This window comes from Symphalangus syndactylus, chromosome 2, assembly GCF_028878055.3.
Source record: "Symphalangus syndactylus isolate Jambi chromosome 2, NHGRI_mSymSyn1-v2.1_pri, whole genome shotgun sequence".
Classification (NCBI taxonomy): Eukaryota; Metazoa; Chordata; class Mammalia; order Primates; family Hylobatidae; genus Symphalangus; species Symphalangus syndactylus.
In genome coordinates this window covers 110,977,595-110,994,351 of record NC_072424.2, presented here as the reverse complement: position 1 = coordinate 110,994,351, position 16,757 = coordinate 110,977,595, and positions in this window count along the sequence as shown.

Sequence of the window (16,757 nt, the reverse complement as noted above, 5' to 3'; positions counted from 1 at the left end):
GGTCTGGTGATAGGCTGTGCTGGGAAAGGCCTGGGCCCCTTCCAGTCCTGGGTGCAGGTATAGGCATCCCTCCCAGACGCCCAAAGGTCAAGCAGCAACGACTTACTTCCAAGGCGGCGTCAGAGCTTCCCTAGGCACATTGCTGAAATGACATTTCGTGCCTAAGCCTTCTGCGCATGTATTACGCGCCTACATAGGATTTACGATTCTATACCCATACGTGTGTATGCCACAACCAGGGGACACAGCAAAGGTAGACGGAATAAACAATCCATAAATTTTGCATCAATTTAATCACCTCTTCCAAAAACCTATTGTCTATTTTAGCGGCACCTTCTTTGTCATATTGATAATAAATGTTTTAATTTGTTGATAAATCACTGAGTGTCAGTGATTGTATTGGTCACTTATGGTACATGAGTTCATTTAATTTCCATGACAACTCTACGGTGGTCATTATTAAGCCGGTATAAAAGATGAGGAAACCAAAGCCCAAAGAATCATGAGTGACTTTTCCAAAGACAAATCCAGTGGTCTCTAATCACAAGGCCTATGATACAACAACCTCTACATTACCTTAGGTGTGGTCCAAGAGATTACAGATTAATCCGTAGAAATTACTCCCATTCAAAGAAAGTTTAGTTTTAATATATTCACTAAGTTACGTTCTGAAAAAAGTTCAGAAAAAAGATTTCATCCTCTGCTTTAGGTTGGTCTTATGCAACTGATATGAGCACTGTCCAATTCAAAAGCAGTATCAACACTGACTACTTATGGTTACGATTTATTTTTTAATGAGTGGGGAATTATCTCCAATGCTCAAGAGGCTCTAGAAAAGGTGGTGTTGTAAATTTAAAATGATAAAGGCAGTCGTTGCTGCTCTCATCACTTACTGGGTGTTCTTTCCTGCAGATTTATTTTGGAGGGTGTAGGCATTGCCAGGCATAATGTTTCCTTTTCTGGTTCTCAAGGTAGAAAGGGTTCTGGCAGTGGGGTTGGCCCAAAGGGAATTTGGAGCATGGTTGAGAGCACATTCTGGCCTAACGAGGAATGCCAGTTAATATACACTGGAGAGAAAAATATCAATGGACAGATTTAATTAATTTTGCAGATTTATTTTCTCTATTTCCCATGTGAGAAAACTAAGGGCTCAGAATTTTTAGAAGCTTGCTAATAAATGGCAGACCTGAGTTTCAAGCCAGCCTTTATTTAAGTCCACTCTTAGTCACTGCGATGCTATTATTAGTATTAATGGTATTCAGAAAAATACTAATTATTTTTAATATGTAATATGTTACCAGCCAAATATGCAATTTAAATGTTTTGTGAATCATATAGTGTCTAAGAATGTTCTGTGGCTATAGCAAATATCATGTAAGGATTAAGTACAATGATGAATTTAATACTGTCCTCAAAAGGCAACAACATTTTGAATTTCGTTTTGGCGTAAAACATTATGTGCTAGTTTCACCTACAAATAAAGATGGGAGGTGCATAATTTGAATAAAATAAAAATTCATACTTTAGCATATTGTTAACATAAATATAGGGTGGGTTTTCTTAGCATGTTTCTTTGTACCCTTCTAAAGTCAGATTTTTCAGTTACAGTGACCTTGCCCTCAAGGTCACTTTGCTCCTGCATAGTTTTTTGTACATCTAGATAAGAATACATGTACAGAAATTATTTTTAAAATCCAGAATAATATATTAGTTATTTGACTTCATATTACTACCTTCTAATAGTTGTCTTAAATATACATATATTAACATGGACACCACTAGGTGTCAGATAAAATGTCAATTTTCAGTCCACATTTGAAATAAGTTTAACATAGGAAACAGAATTTTAGGGTTATAAAGGCAAAAATGTATTGTTTGCTTAAATGAGGTCTTATTTCCAGCATTTACATTGAATATCACTTTTATAATTATAGCCATATCACCTATAATATTATTGACTTAATATGTATCTTTAAATAATCTATTTTTATTAAATAAGTTTATCTGATAAAGGACATTTTTTATAGTCACCATAAATGGAAAACTAACAAAACCCGCCATGAATAGAGGATGATCTTGCAAAGGAATCTATATTGTAGAAATAAAAGTTATTTTTCATGTACCACCTGAAATTATCTCATATACAGTTTGAGAAACATTGGCTTAAAGAATTACATTCCATATGTCCCTCAGGCTCACCAAGAGATATTTTCAAGCCTCCCCTTTTCATTACCGGAACAAAATGTTGAGTCCAAGTTACTTTGAGGTATTACTTTTTAAATTCTGTGCTTATTTAATTATTGCTTTTCTTGTCTAAAATATACTTGAAGTCTCTGAAGTTGAGGCATCTTTTTAAAATTCATGTATTATTGTTTTACTTAACTATCTTATTTGTGGTTAAATGCAAACAATTCATAAGTACACAATTAAAAAGCAAATCACTTTCCTGAAATATTGTACCGGTTACTCATTACCCTTCCCCAGCATCTATTAGCCCAGTAGTGCAATACAGTACAGACAATGAAGAAGAGAGGGAAAGTAGAACAATGGGAGAAATGCAAAGGGCCTAAAAAGACACGTGGGGGAAACTGAAGTCAGAGACCTGCTGCCAGATTCTTGAAGTGATTCAAAAACACCAGTGGGCCCTGCATGACATGAGTCAGGCTCTCAGAATATTTGTACATGTTCAACTCAGTCTGAAAAGGGATGTGTTTTGGGAGGAGTGGGGAGATAAAAAATATAAGACTTTATAGTGGAAATATAAGATTCATTTATTAGCAATTCCCTTAACCAACTCCTCTGGAATGGGATGCCTCTGCAGTTACCATTTACTATTTGTTTATTTTTCAAACGTGCATGGCACTGTTTTGGCATTAGATTTTGTATAAGTCAAATTAAACAAACAAAGCGCTCTAGGAGCTCATAATCCAAAACATAATTTTTGTTTTAATTTCATTTAAAAGCAACCTTAAGGAAAAAACCAGGCCATCACTTTAGTAAGAACAGATTTTAGGCTAAAAAATGGTATAAGACACTACATTTATCGAAAAAGAGAACTGGATGCTTGTAGAAATAATCCCGAAGTAAATCTCTTGAGCAGCTTTTGGTATATCTATGAACTCCAGCTGGAAATATACACAATTTTTCAGAAATACAATAATTCAGTTGTTTCTTAGTAAATTCTAAGCCAAAATATTTGAGCTTTGGAAGTATGGAGTTTTAAAGACCAACCTTAATATGAACAAGGTTGAACAGTCTTTTAATCTACCTCTCTACTGATGACAGACTACAGGAATAAATGAAGATAAAATATGATTGCCCAAGAATCTAGAGTCCTATGCTGCCAGTTTTCTAAAATCTATAAGTAAACACACTTTCTGAGTAATTTTGTGCAGACAGATCAAGCTTAAAAAGGTTTCTACTAGTTTGTGAAAGTGAAGAAATCAAATCTTCAGGGGACCTGCTAAATTTCCTCATTCTTGGCAGGGCCTCTAAAAGAAAGGAAATGCACATTTTCTGGGAGACAGCTTCATTATATTTACTTTTAGATTTTCTCTTGAAAATTCTCTGCAGTTGAATCATTTTAGTAGCATATTAGGCAACTCTACTCCTTCCATGCTTACCCTCAGCCCTCAGATGTTTATAAACAGATATCATGCTCACTTTTAAGTCATGTTAGCCACGTTAAACAAATATAAGGCCTTCTAATCTTGTGGCAGTTCAGTCTTTACAAACCCATAATCATTCTTATTGCTTGTCTGTGAACTATTTCCAATTTCCTAGATGTTCATTTTTGTTAGAGGTATCCCACATTGAATGCATTGTTCCAGGTGTGGTCTCATTAACATATTAGAATGAGTCCAAATTTTTTTTCTTCGATTGCATTATATTTTTGCCTCACTTTGAATTCCTACCAACGTATGCTATTTTCATATTCTAACAACTTACATGTAATTTCTTTTTCTATTTTCACTTCACATAATATTTTTCGTGGCATACTAATCAATTTCCCAAGTACTTTGAACATTTTAAAATTAATAATAGTCAAAATATGAACAATATTACTTTCTTGTCCCTTTGAATTCATTGCCATATAGTCACCTGATTCCTTTATTCCACCACTTTCTCAAACAACGTGATCAACCCTCAGTGCATCTACTTTGTGACTCTTCTTAATCCTAGAAATTTTACTTCTGCTCCTGTTCCTTTACTGAGACTGCTGTCTTTAAGGTATCATCAACGGCCTCTTATTAGTCATTCCTGAATCTTCAACATCTTTTATGTCCAGGAAGCATTTGGTATTATTGACAGCAGCCTTCTGTTAACTGGCTGATCAGTTTTTTTGAGAAAGTGGTGGAATAAAGGAATCAGGTGAACAGGAAAAGTCATTTTAAGGTGTGTTGGGGCTGCTGAGAATATATGCTTAAAATAGAAAAACATTGAAGAAATAATTGTTTCCAAGTGTACTATTAAATGTGGTGGAAAGAAGACACATTGAAAAGCTTTCATTATACTTTTCATTGATATTATAATATTCTTATTCAGAAGTATTCAGTACAAGTAGATTGTTGCAATTTATCAGTGTTCCTAACTTGGACTCAGCCTCCTGAATAGCTGGGATTACAGGCACATGCCACCACACCTGTTCGTTGTTTTTTGTTTGTTTGTTTGTTTGTTTGCTGAGGCAGGGTTCCACTATGCTGCCCAGGCTGGTCTCAAACTGCTGTTCTCAAGCAATCCTCCCATCTTGGCCTCCCAAAGTGCTGAGATTACATGCATGAGCCAGTGCCCTTAGCCTCTGTTTTCTTAATGACACTCAAAAATGGACCTAGATGCAAGTTCTTTTCTCTTTCTTCACAATGCTCTCTCCTTTGATTCATCCTATAATCTCTTCTTTCACCTCTAAATAGGTGACTTAAGAATATGAGTGTCCTTCCCAGAATCCTGGTTATCTTTACCTGCGGGGTCAAGGTAGCATCTCAAGCTGAACATACTCCCCATCCTCTCCACCTGTCTTAGTCCATTTTCTGTTGCTTATAAAAGTATACTTGAAACTTGGTAATTTATAAAGTAATTTATTTATTACAAGGGCTGAGAAATCCAAGATCAAGGGCCAGCATCTGGTGAGGACCTTCTTGCTGGTCCTCCTTTAAGAAAAATAAAATAGTTGCTTAAGTGAAGGATGTCTAAATACTCCAGTTTATAACCCTATTCCAATATAGCAGCAAACATTTAGTGTGATGAGAAACCTTCCCTGGTATTTAATTTGTTTTGAGAGAATGCCAACTCATGTAGCCCTTTGGGCAATTTGCTCTACCTCTAAGCCTGTTGTCTGTCTTTTGTATTCTACAATTCCATGTTTTGTTTTGTACTATTACACATTAGCAGAGGTGAAGTGGTCTGCTTGTGTCCTATAATTTGAGATCCGTGATAAGCAATTTTAGCTTCACAATATAATCGCAAAAGCAGTTTATAAGTTCAAAAGATAAAATAGAAAGTTTGGGGTGTGTGGCCCAGAGGGGAGCTTGAGCACAATCCACTGAGACAGAAAGCTTTACATGCACAAAAGAGAGATGACTGGATTAGAAAAAGGCAGAAGGGAAAGTGCTATGGTTTGCATGTGTCCCTCAAGTTTCATATATTGGAAATTTAAATTCCATATTCATATGTTGATTGAAGGTGGGTCCTTTGGGAGATAATTAGGATTAGATACGGTTATTATGGTGGGGCTCCCATGATGGAACTAGTAGTAATATAAGAAGAAAAAGAGAAACCTGAGTTGACAAGTACACTCTTGCCCTCTTTGTCAATGGATGTCCTCCGCCATGTTATGAGGCAGTAAGAAGGCCCTCAGCAGAAGCCAACCAGATATTCGTGCCATGCTCTTGGACTTCCCAGCCTCCAGAACAGTGATCCAAATAACATTTTTTTCTTAATAAATTACCCAGTCTTAGGTATTCTGTTATAGAGCAGAAAATTGATACTGAGAAGTGGGGCTATTGCTAATAATGAATACATGAAAATGTGGAAGTGTTTTTGAAACTAGGTAATGGACAAAGGCTGAAAGAATTTGGAGGAGCAGGCTATAAAAAGCTTATGTTGTCATGAATGGAGCATTAAAGGAGATTTTGGTGAGGGCTCAGAAGAAAAGAAGACTGGAGAAATTCTGGAACTTCTTAGAGATTACTTAAGTTGTCATGACCAGAGCGGTCCTAGAAGTATGAACAATAAAGGCAATTCTGACACGGTGTCAGATGGAACCGAGGAACAAAGTATTGAAAACTGGAGCAAAGGTCATCCTTGCTATAAAGTAGTGAAGACATTGGCTGTACTGTGTTCATGTCCTGGGGCATTATAGAAGGTGGAACTTAAAAGCAATGAACTAGGATTTTCAGCAGAAGAAATTTCTAAGCAGCAAAATGTTCAAGATGCTGTGTGGTGACTTTTGGTCACTTACAATGAGATTCAGAGCAAATAGATGGTTTAAAGACAGAATTTATTGTAAAGGGTGAAGAATAACATACAAATTTGGAAAATTTGAAGCCTCAAAATATAAAAAACAATTAGAGAGCTGGGCACAGTGGCTCACGCCTGTAATCCCAGCACTTTGGGAGGCTGAGATGAGAAAATCACTTGAGGTCAGGAGTTCGAAACCAGCCTGGGCAACATGGTGAAACCCTGTCTCTACTAAAAATACAAAAATTAGCCAGTCATGGTGGTGGGCGCCTGTAATCCCAGCTACTCAAGAAGCTGAGGCAGGAGAATCACTTGAACCTGGGAGGTAGAGGTTGCAGTGAGCTGAGATTTCACCACTGCACTCCAGCCTGGATGACAGAGCTAGATTCCATCTCAAACAAACAAACAAAATAATTAAGACTGCTAGAAGGAAGCCAGAGGCTATTCATCAGGACAATGGGAGAAAGATCCCAAATGTCTTTCAGAGATCTTCAAAGCTGCCCTTCCTGCCAGAGAGCCCAGAGGCCTACAAGGGCAGAATCCTTTCTCAGGATGAGCTCAGGGCTCCTGCTACCCAGATGCACCTCATACCACTGGCCCAGATGCAGCTCATACCGCTGCTTCAAAGGGTGCAAGCAGTAACCCTTGGCAGTGTCCACATGATGCTAATTCTGCAGGTGTGCAGAATGCAAGAGCTGTGGGGCCATAGTAGTCTCCACCTTGATGTCAAAGGATGTATAGAAAAACCTGGGGGCCCAAGCAGAGACTTGTCACAGGGGCAGAGCATACTGAGAGACCTCACTAAGACAATGCTGAGTGGAGGTGTAGGGTCAGAGTTGGAGCCACCCTCAAGCCCTCAGAACTGTGTGGCCACTGGCAAACATGCAATGCTTGCCTAGGAAAGCTGCAGGAATCAGTGTATCACTCCAATCTGTGAAAACAGCCATGTGGGCTGAGCCCAGCAAAATCACAGGAGTAGGGTTGCCTGATGCATTGAGGACACACCCCCAGCCTCAGAGTGTCCAGGAAGTGGCACATGGGGTCAAATAATTCATTTAAGGCTGAATTATTTTCAGCTTAAAAATTTAATATCTGCTCTGCTTGTTTTCAAACTTGCTTGGGGCCTGTTATTTCTTTCTTCTGGCTAACTTCTTCCTTTTCAAATAGGAATGTGTACCCTATGCCTGTTCCACCATTGTGTCTTGAAACTAGATAATTTGTCTTGATTTCACAAGCTCGCAGAAGAGACTTTGGACTTTGGACTTTTGAGTTGATGCTGGAATGAATTAAGACTTTGGGTCTATGAGGATGAAATTAATGTATTTTATGTGTGAGAAATACATGAATTTTGGGGGTCAGAGGCAGAATGCTGTGGTTTGATATGTATCCCCAAATTTCATGTGTTGGAAATTTAATCTCCAAATTCCTGTGTTGATTGGCAAAGGGTTCTCTGGAAGATAATTAGGATTAGATAAGATTATAAGGGTAGGGCCCCCCATGATGGGGCTGGTGGCTTTATAAGAAGAGAAAGAGAGACCTGAGCTAACAAACACACTCTTGCCCTCTTGTCATGTGATGCCCCCCACCAGGGTTATGATACAGCAAGAAGGCCCTCAGCAGTAGCCAACCAGATGCTGCTGCCGTGCTCTTGGACTTCCCAACCTCTAGAACAACAAGAAGTTAATTTCCTTTCTTTATAAATTACACAGTCTCAGCTATTCTGTTATAGCAGCACAAAACAGACTAAGACAGGAAGGATTAGGGTTGGCTGCCTTTAATTCCTCTCTCTATTTACAGTGCCTCGCCTAGGGCTGGGGACATAATAATCACTCATTATTATTGTGTTGAACCAAATGAACTCATTCTATCTGCAGTGTCTTGCTAATGTGATTTAACTTAAAGTGAGCCATAGTTACCCATCTGAAATGAGAAGATGATCCCTAAAGCTGCTATTTCAAGATGAAATGAGACTTTTTAATTTCTAAAGTGATATATACACATGTGAGATGAAACTTTAGGGAGGCCATTGTTTTATTGCTCCTCAGTTCTGCCTCATCTGAGTATTTGAGTGGTTACACTGGTGTAGCATTTTTCTTTCTCATTAATGTTCAGATAAGCAGTGGTCTACCCAGGTATCCAAGAGTGAGAGAATGGGGAAAGTCTTCCCAAGGGAGACTGTGTTGCCACTGGGCCAGTCTGAGCTCCTACCCTAGAGGGCTCCACTTGCTGGCATCTGGAGTAGCGGTTTCCTGGTTTCCAAAGCTTCACCTTCTACACCTACTTTTAAAGCTTAAAATTTCCTCTGATTATATACCCTGTAGTTGCCACATACCTAAGAATAAGTTTACAAGTCCCTTACAGACCTCTTCCTCCCTCTGTCTACAAGAACAGAGGAAATGCAAAACTCCTCTGCAAATGCCAGCTCCACCATCTGAGTCCAGGCGCTCCAAATATGAAAACTCCCTGCCTTGAGTCCCTGTATTGCCATGCTCTGTCTGCTCATGGAATGTCAACATCTGCCACCATCATACCACCCATAACCCATGATGCACTGCAAAGCCCATGCACCACCACCCAGGGTAGAGACAATGGACTTAACAACAACCGACACCTATGGCTACTTCATCTACCTACACTAGGAGCATCCCTTGAGAATTTTCACATTTATAATCTCCCTCATCTGAGCTATCAAGTGAATTTGGACTATTTGGAACTAACATGTCTTGGAATAAAACCTCTGAGAGAAAAGGAAAAGCAAAACAAAAACAAATCAGCAGGCAGTCTAAATTATAAAAATAGATTATTTGTCCCCATGAGAGTCAAGGAAGCTATTTTAACTTTGAATTTATAAAAAAAGAAACCCATAAACATCTAATACTTTTTTCCCCAAAATTGGCCCTATTGCCAAAAAGTTGTTTTTAACTGTCAGGACGGAAGCCACCCAGGACACCAATCCAGAGGAACGTGAGGACCTGGTGGCAATGCATTTCCTAGTTTCTATCCTGGGTTTCAGGATATCAAATTTCTCTCTTCTTTCCCTGGCAAATCCTTTTCTCAGTTCTCCTACGTGAGGACCAGTTCTTTGCTGACAAGCCTCATGTTGGAATTTTCTTCTGCTCTGGCTTCTGTGGGTCTGCTCTGGCCTCAGTCAACTCCAGCTTCCTGACCATTCTTTCTTTGTCTTTTCACTTAAATCCTCTCTGGCCATTTAAAGGTGGATACTCTTTAGCATTCTCCTCTTAACATTCACGGATGCTTATTTGAAATAAGGAAGTACAAAGATGAACCACACATAGTCCCTGTCTTCCAGAAACTTTTGGTCTAGAGCAGAAAATTGAACATTTAAAAATTGTCATTACATTGGGGAGAAAGTGTTGAGCTCCTAAAGAGAAACATTGACAAACATGCTATTTCAGTTCAGAGCAGAGAGAATTTGCTTCCAGCTGAAGGAATGAAGGAGGTATCATTTGGACCTGGCCTGAGATCATGAAGAGTATTTATGCCTAGGAATATGTACAATTTAATATAACAAAAACAGGAATGGCTGTCTGTCTCCACCCTCCCCAAGACAAGATACTCCTCTCCCTAAGTTCCTTTATCTGTTAATGGGTGCCAGTCACTAAAAGTAGAAATAAGTGCATTTATTCCTTGGCCCTGTTCATCCAGTCAGTTGCTAAAACCAGTAGTTTCCAATTCTGCAATAAGCTGTGTTTTGTTTCTCCTTACTATAAGCTTTTTAATGCCATCTTAATCTGGGTCTCATTTACTCTTACACAGCCTATATGTTTGGGTCAATTCTCAGATGAGTATATAAAATTAAAAGTAGTTTTCTATTTCCAAATAGCAAACATCACAGCTCATCAAGGCTCACACACATTTCACAAATTAAACCCACAACAGCACTGTTTATACATTTAGTTCAATGTGCAAACAATACCTCATTGAGGGTTGTATTTCAAAACAAATAAAAACTGCTCTAGTTTCTTTTTCATTTCATTGTAACTTTGAAGTGCATGCTTATATGAAAGAGTTAGCTTTTCATAGCTATCACTGGTCTGTATACCATGAGTAACTAGTTAGATTAACTCCCAGTTTAACTTTACTACTTGTTACGAAGTCTACAGATTGTACTTTGGTGCCTTTCTTGATCAAACAAAAAAGATAATATTTTGTGTCTCTATTTTTTCAATCCATATTTCACTTAGATCTCTTAAATCATTCAATGTCAAATCTATTATTTTAATGTCATCAGCATATCTGTTAAAGTAATGGTAACATACAAGTAAATTTTCAAGTTAAAACTCATAAGGGATCATTCAACTTAGTACTTATGAGAATTTTATATTCTCAAGGATTGCACACCATTTTGAAAATGAGTATCTGTGAATTTCCTCTTGTTTTTAAAATTACTATATAACCTGAGATTTGAGATGGCCTAATAAACAGAACAGCCTTCTCTGCCTATTAATTTGACTCCCAAATTCTAGTTTTTTATTAATAACCCATTCTTATATATGAGTTTATCTGTACTTTCAAAAATCTTCCTTTCTTGCAAAGACTTTTCCCTCATTATAATATTCTTAAATGCTTCCTCATGACTTTATTACTTAATTAACTTTTACTACAAGGCCTCCAGAACTTTCTTGTGAGGAAACTGAAGAGCTTCAACTGTCGTATAAAATAAAGAAATGAATACACATAAAACTCCTAAAAGACAATTGTCTTTTGTTTGGATCTTCCCAAATCCCCTAAGATTTTTCATGAAGTATGGTCACCAAAACTCTCATCACATTCTAGATGCAGGTGAACCATAATTCTGAGCAAGGCTATAGCAACCATTTCTCTTATGTTTCTAATGTATTTCTTAACAATGTCAAGAAGTCGCAAAATACTTTGTGATGGTTTCACCAGCACTTGGGCCAATGTCTTCAGGAAAGCATCTCATTACAATAGCTATTTCTCCAGGGTTGTAACCAATAATTTAGAAGGCATCATCCCAAAGTATCTTTTGTGGTACTTTCTGCTAAGTCTGCCTTTCAATTTACATCCTGAAATTCATCTGCATAGAGTTGTTCATGCACACAACCTTAAAATATTCTTCCAAATGTTTACTTGGCATCTTACAAAGTAGAGTGGCTTAATATCACCTAAAAGATTAAATACTTAATTGAACACTTCTCCCTTTAGATATTCAAAAATATTATATGTCTATTCTTTATTCCAGTACCCTGTTTGATACCATACCTTAAATGTGCCATTTATCCTATTCTGTTTTCCTGCTAGATATCAGTTAGTATCTATGTCAAAAGAAAACCTTTAGTTCTATTATCTAAAATATAATCTTTGATACAGAAAGAATTTAGCTCCTAAAACAAATAAAAAGAAAAAGCAATAGCAAAAAATGGGTGTTTCTTTCTCCAAATTAGTTTGTATTTCAACATTTATTTACCTTACCAGCGATTTTATATGCTATTTGTGTCATTTTTGTGTTTATAATTTGGAAGTGAGATTCATAAGTGTATTACACTTTTCAGAGTCCCCTCAAAAAACTTTTCAATAACTGGGAATCATATTGGACATCTGCCAGATACTCAACACCTTAACTATTTGTAATGAGAGATGATATATTATGTCCAACAATTGTATTGCCCAATTTCATTATTAAGTGTCTTCAAATCTCTCTAATCAATTCTGTGTGGTCCTGGTAATTTATCTTTATGGTTTCATATCAAGGGAAAGAGGAGTTGGAAAGGGGGCTGCCCAATTAGTAGGAGGTAGAAGGAGCTGGAGGTAGGGTTAGATAAAGTAGTTAGATGCTGATTCTAGTTGCAGTCATAGCTAAGAATATCAACTTCCCACTTTTAACAATAATTCTTTTGACACAAACCATAACCCATAGTCATTTAACACTAGCTCAGGGCCTGGTACATAGTAGATACAAAAAAAAAATTGTAACAAACAAGTGAATGTTTGTTACATAAGTAAATTAATCCAATCTCAAATTTAGAACTTGATAGTGTTGATACTTCCTTATGTTTCCCTGAAGCCACTGCTCCTATGTTTTGGGGCAGTCATGATTGTATACCTTTTGAGAGTTCTATATCATGGAACAACATAATTGCTCTGATATACCTTAATCTGAATAGCAGTGTTTCTTGAGGGAGGGAAGGGGTGGTTCTTTCTGTTTGTGTGTATGTGTGTGTGTATGTGCACAAAGTGAAAGTTATTAAGGGCTCAGTATTCATAAAACAATTGGCTTTTATGCTACTTCAGTTCAAGTTTTAAATTTAATAACTCAATTGATGTCATATAGATGAGAGAAGAGGCTAGGATGATTAGAGAATACATACAAAATATTCAAATATTTAATGATACTTTTAGTTTTTCATTGAAATTTACTACTTTGAATGTACTGATTTGGCAAAGAATGACCTTTTGGCTCTGCAAATTATGATTTCTGCAATACTAAATAAGTTTCAAGAAATTAATCCTCCCAGCACACTTATAGAAGCAATAATGGTACAAGTTGGTTATGAGCTGCTGTGATAGGTACTGTAAAGCCCTTTAGTCTTTAAAGAGTCCTGGCATTGGGTAACTTTAATTGTTGGTTTCAGATGTCAGTCTCCATCAAGAACACAGCTGGATTCTGATAGGTGTCACTTGGGAATAAGCATTTTGGATAACTTTGAAGTCAATTGGACTGAACATAAAAATTTTATAGTTAGTGGCAGATTTAAGATATATTTAAGTAAAATATCACTTAAACAAATTATATTAAAAATTACCCAGAATAAAAAAACCTCAAAGGAAAATTCTTCTCAGTGGCAAAGTGTTAATCAAATAAACCAAGAAAACATTTTTCCCATACCCATAATTTCCATGCTTTGGGTTGCTCTCATTTGGAAGCAGCCTGTTTTGACTCTCTCCATTTCATTTCTAACCATCTTCAGTTTTGATACAGTCATTTTGAATGGTAGCATACCTAGGACAAGGGCAAAAGTTGTTCTGGTTAAGTACGGCAGGGAGCACATGTCTTGGGAATTCCATCTGTGCCTGATTGTGACTGATCACTCGTGTGTTCACTGGAAAATGTGAATCTCCCAAGAAGAGGCAAGACTAATGCCTCTTGGTCCTCTGAATTGTCTGGTTTATAAGAGAGTGGGTTAGGAGTGATTCACTTACTCTCTAAAGGGTGCAAGAGGACAACAGGGCTGTATTCTCTCAGTGATTGTAATGCTTCAATTTTGTTTCCTGCTAGAAGGTTTACATATATCAGTTTTTAATTGAATAGTGATTTATAGCAGAATTTTAGCACCCTTGAATCAAAATGGAAAGTAACATAATATCAAAGTCCATGGATTCTAAATCAGTGAGCAGATCTAAGTGCTAAACGAAGATCTAAACTAAGTTTAATACAGTTAACAGTGCTAAACTAAGTGCAATATGCTGGCATCAGACAATGAATTGCTGCTTTACAAAAAAAGCAGAATAAAGAACATAAGAGAAGAAATAATGTGTAAATTGGTGACTTCAATGTGTCATCCAAAGTTACTTCCACCATGTTCCCAAGTTTTCCAGCTCTTGTTTTACTACTACTTTAGTATAAATAACCTTACGTTAACACCAGATAAATAACTTCATGTTTTATTGCCTCAATTTTCTCACCCTAGGCATTCTCTGTAATACCATTAGACAGCTTCTTCTATTCTCCACTTGGATTAAGGAGAAACTTTTGTTCCAAACTTTTTGTTGTTGTTGTTGTATTACTGGCATACATAAAGAGCAAAGTGAATCTGGGGGTGATGACTGTTTTATGGTTATCTGCCACTATGTCATATTTAGGTTTATCTCATCATCCAATTGTAAGCCACCTGTGAAACAAATATATTTGTGCTTTTTTCTTGTAAATAGAGATGCAAAGATGAAATACATAAATGGAAACTTCGTAATAGTAGAGGCTATTATAAACATTATCCAGCCACAGAGTCAGAAGAGTGGCATATATTTTAAGATATGTATCTATAATGAGCTATGCAGTTCTTCCTAATGATTGGTGATGACATTTTATAGCTTTAGCATCGAACTGTGTCTTTTGCCCTTAGTATTTTCTCTTTGACACATGGACCAGAAATCATAATAGAAGGAGCACTACATTAGAATTCTGGGTATAAGGTTCACTTCTGTCACCATTTGTTGTCATTTAATCTCTGTGTGTTCAGCTTCCTGATATGCAGAAAAAGGGGATCCAGGTCAGTGATTTCTCTCTAAGTCCTACTCCAGCATTAGTGTTAATTTTCCTCTTCTCCCTTTTTAAAGTTGCTTGCTTGCCAACCAATGAATAAGCATTTAATTGTTGCCTAATATGTACCTAGGTTGGATCAATTTCTTAGTGACTAAATAAATCTGTTTCCCAACTGAGGCCAGGGCTATAAATGGTAAGTAAATTAAACCAATAGCATAAGGACTGCTCTACTCAGATTTCTTCAGGTTTTCTGTGAAGTGTAACTGAGGGTCAGGAAGCAACTGTGTGCCTGGATCTGGCTGCTAATTTAGCATAGAGAGGTCCTGTGCTAATCCAGGATAATTACTTTTCAGGTCCAGCTTATCATGGGTGTGCGAATATGGCTGTCTTTCAGATGGTGTTCTGTAACAACTTTTAAGTCATGGGGGGAGGGTGAGATGGGAATCATGTTAGCAGACATAATTACAGGTAGTGAAAAAGTGTTAGCATTTCAATGAACTCACACAAAATATGCTCTGTGTGTGTGTGTGTATGTATACGTATGTTTATGTGCAAGTGGATATGTTTAATCAGGACTAGGATTGCCACGGGCTGTATAGTCATTGATAGGTTGAATGATTTGATCTATTAAAAAATGCATTTTCCCCAGATGGTCTCACTTGCCGTTCTGTAAAGGATTCTCCAAACCCCACCATTCAGAATTGGTTCCTTTGAGTCAAATCAAGATTTTCTTATTCACATGAACATATCTTTAGACAAGTGGTTCCATAATCTTTAAAGCTAACTCAGTGGAACGTTTCTCTTTCCAATGTGAAAGCAAAGTAGGTCACATTTTAGGACTATATCATACAATAAAGATCTGAGATAGGGAAATACAATGTTTGACTGGCCTGGGAAGGATAAGGCTGGGATAAGTGTCACGGTGAAGATAAATGGAAACCAGGAAGGATCAGCAGGAGAACTAAAGACCCCAGGAGAGGAAAGTGAACAAAAAGGGGAAATACAAGGATAAAAATACATATATTTAGTCAACACCCTATTGCGTTTATAGTCCATTGCTGGCTTATGTTTACATCTTGGATATTTTTAGTAAAATGTTGCCTCCGATTCTCTGAGTACTTAAAGGATTTCATTTACATTTATGCCACTTGGGAACTTGTGTGAGACAGTTTTCTTATTAATTCTGCTCACCTATTAATTAGGATGCACAGATCGATTTATTGATTTCTTTAAATCTAATGTAGAGATAAAAAGTTACTTTTCCTAAGTTCTGATTCTAAAAAGATCAATGACTAAAGTACAAGTAGATGAAGAAGAATACTACCAAAATTCTAGCAAAGTTTACAGATAAATGCCATGTGTTAAAGCTGTATGTTGTAATTTGTATATAGTAAAGTATGCAGCAATATTAGCCAACTTTATTCTGTGCTTAGTCCTGAGTTACATGGTTAATCTCTTTTAAACCTGACAACCCTAAAAGATAGATACTATCCTTAGCCCATTTCACAGGTGAAGAAACTAAGGGTTAGGTAGGTTCAGTCACTTAGTCAACTCACTCTGCTAAGTAGGAAACAGAGCATAGATTCAAACCCAGGTCCATGAGACTCTGGGGATGAAATGTTAAACAGTTCTGGGAGATGGCTTACTGTGGTCGGGTGGTCGTGGGCTCACACTATTAGTGAACATTAAAACAGACAAAAACCAAAACCAAAAAGAATTAATTGCTGTGGAATTGATAGTACCATGTAAAAAATACATAGGCGTAAAGACCTGGAGTCTGGGGTTATATTAAATCAGGATGAACTGCAATGATCACTAATCAGCATTCCTGCATGCACCTTTCCAAGCATTTGTATAATGGTCTAGTCATTATACCAATTGAATTAAGAGTTGGTTTTCAACCTAGGAAGTTATAGTAGGCCCATGACTCAGTAGGAAGTTTTAGAAAAATGGAAAATACAGCTGACAACATTCATAGTTTGGCATTATTGTTATTCTCTGTATTGCTGCTTGCCTTCTTTTTGGAAGAACACTGCTGGGAAAATTTCTCCAGCTGGTC